Below are 3244 nucleotides of genomic sequence, written 5' to 3' on the forward strand. Positions count from 1 at the left end.
AATTAGAACAATAATATGTGGATTAATGATATTAAATAACTATTTAGTGTTAAAAGGTATATTACATTGATTTTTGACCTATTTTGTATATCACTTCAATTCTAAAATTTAGCTTCACTAATATGTTTATGGGCATAATTAAACCCAATTTAGTAAATAAATTATTTATATTGGTGTTTAGTGAAGTTATAAATTAATTTGAAGCTTTTCAGTTTTTAGCCTAAGAAATAGTGTCTTAATTTTCATATTGTCTAATGAGATTAAAACTGCTAAAGAAAGATACTAAGGCTAGCCACCTTTGTTGAAAGCTTAAAGTCTTTTTTTTTTTTTTTTACATGTCCGCACAAGAGGGGGGGAGGAGGGATTCGAACTAGTGACATTCGCTTCATTAGGCATGGTCCTAGCCGATTGAGCTACCTCTTAGGGACGAAAGCTTAAAGTCTTCTAGTAATGAGGGTTATGGGAAATATCATGATAATAATAATTTAATAAAGCAAGTGGCCAAGTGGGAATGCAAGTAGTTAAAGTCTAAACTGAATCGAAAACTTTGTACAGGCCAAAAATAGACTCAAACAAACTCGGATGAAGTCGAACAAAAAATATAAAATGTTCGTCTCAGAGTCCTCTATCTACGCTCAAAATTTCATGTCAATCGGAATGAGTTTGGACATCGAAAAATGGATCGGGGTATACTGCCCCCATTTTGGACGAAAATGCTAATTGATATAGATCATGAAATATGGACTATGTTCATTCTTTTGGTTAAATACATCTCAACCCTTGGATTAAAAGTGTAAAAATAAATCCTAGCCATTCATTCTCTTATAACTAGAAGCCTAAGTTAATTCATTTTCACTTGAACTTTTCATTTACAACTTAGAACAAAGTAAAGATTGCTTGCTCCTCATTTCATTTTATTTCTTAGTTCTAAGTCAAATACCATATAGCCTAGATCTTACAAGTAGGGTTCAAAGTGTTCTTATTTTTCTAAACTAGCTACCTAAAGAAGATTTGGTGGAGTTTTACTTCTAAGGATTATTGGGTAAGTGTTTCTTGTATAAATATCATGATTTATTGCTTGTATCACTTGTTCTCATTTAATTGTTTAAGACCCAATAAGCGTATGATGTAAAATAGAGTAATGGATACAAGTGAATTAATATAAATGAGTTAGTAGACAAAATCAATTAAGGGCTTATGATATTACCTATATATTATTTACTTTAGAGCTTTTACATTCAGTCATTTATTTTATTGTCATTTAAATTTTAATTCATATTTTTGGCGGTACGGACCATTGGTCTCATTCCCGAAATATGAATTCAGTATTTACATTTAGTCATTTCTTTTATTGTCATTTAAATTTTAGTTCATATTTTTGGCGGTACAGACGATTGGTCTCATCCCCGAAATATGAATTCAGTATCTACATTCAGTCATTTCTTTTATTGTCATTTAAATTTTAATTCATATTTTTGGCGGTACGGACCATTGGTCTCATCCTCGAAATATGAATTCAGTATCTACATTTAGTCATTTATTTTATTGTCATAATACTAGTTTGTATTTAGTGATACTGGCCATTAGCCTCGTCACCAAAAATGAATTCAGGCATAAAGCTAGCTATAAGTGACTATCTTAGTTTAATATAATAAAATAAGTAAGTAAAGATGAAGTGAAGGATAATAAATAAATATAAAAAGATGAGGGTCTTTAAACAATGATATTATTGGAGAATGAACTAATAGGTAAATATTGTTTGTATGTATGTATTTATATGGAGAAGTGGAGCATAATTCTATACTAAGGAGAGTAAGTTTGGATATACTTACTGAGTACTAGCTTTGTTTTATTGTTATAGGAATTCTTATTTTGTCTTATTAATATAGTTTTGCAATACAACTACTGCATAATGTGTCTAATAAAATGAGTTAATAAGATAGCCATCTTAAAAATAAGCTGGGTGGATTGCCGTGAGGAACTGTCGGTATCTTAGTGGATGGGGGTATATAACCATCCAACAAGCCTAATATATAACTAAGTTGGGGCGGTGTAGTTGCCAGCACCAGACAGGTAAATCTCTAAAGTGTGAGGGACATAACGGATGTAAGCGAGCTGAGAGCTTATGACGAGAGGTCTGAAAAAAGATTATCATAAAACACAAATTAATCTGTCATTACGCTGCATTCGCAACTCATTCATTATTATATATTTTAGTCTTTAGTATTACTTGTTCAAACTAGTGTTTTTAGTCTTTATCCTAGGAAAATAGTATACTCACTTGTTTGCCTATGTAAATATGATAACGTCATCTTTACATAGACCTTGATGCAGGAATAGAAAGTGAGGACGATGGTCCTTTTACTGGTTTTGATGGTTGATAGACCATCTACTGCAGGATTGATGCTTACTCTATGGAACAAGTCTCATTTATGTTAATCGCTTTTATTACGTATGGTGATATGTGTGAACTTAATAAATATTACTATATTAATTTGGTGTCGTCTGTGGCATATATTTGGTATATCTAGTGTGTACATATGTTGTAATGAAAACCATGTTTCTATTTTTATTAAATAAAATATCACCTCAAGGTATTTCAATCAGCTCAATTGTGTTGTGTAAGTTATTCATAGGTCATAGAAAAAGAAAAAAAATATATATACTCCGCTGTAAGATTGTATTTTCTAAAGCTACAGCGTCACGCCTTCGATATGAGCTAGCAGAAATATCGGGGTGTTACAACTGCACTCGAGCGTATTCTCCAGAGAGCTCGAGCGCAACAGTAACGGTTTTCATCACAAGTGTGTTCGAGCGCTCGATCACCGTCACGATCCACCATGAGTTCTCTAGTCCTATTGTAAATCCTTTGTCTACATTATCTCCTAATGCAAACATATTATCCTTAAGCAATCTGTTTGCAGTCTACCAAACCTAATGTGGATAATTCTCACTAGATATCTCTTCTAGGATTAGTCTCCCTTTTGTATTAATTCTCTTAGGCTATTATCTTATCACGTCAAGATTATCTTATTAGCTTGATGTGTTGAACTATATTTGTAACTCTTTTACTATTTAAGATCAATGAGAACGCAACATAAATTATTCTGCCAAATAGCTATTTTCTTATCTTTCTTTCAGTACCAACTTGAATAACTTTTGTTTAAAAAAAAAAAAAAAGGCTAAAAAGTAGTTGCTTGACCAAAGGGCTCAACCCACAATGGTCTTTCTACACAAGTACAGA

The 3244-nt window shown here is 31.9% G+C and overlaps 1 pseudogene; it reads right to left on the reverse strand.

Annotated features, from left to right (window-relative positions):
- Positions 1-2037: 2037 nt before the first annotated feature.
- LOC132181548 (cellulose synthase-like protein H1) overlaps positions 2038-3244 on the reverse strand; it is a 4590-nt pseudogene continuing 3383 nt past the window's right edge.

This window comes from Corylus avellana, chromosome ca5, assembly GCF_901000735.1.
Source record: "Corylus avellana chromosome ca5, CavTom2PMs-1.0".
Classification (NCBI taxonomy): domain Eukaryota; kingdom Viridiplantae; phylum Streptophyta; class Magnoliopsida; order Fagales; family Betulaceae; genus Corylus; species Corylus avellana.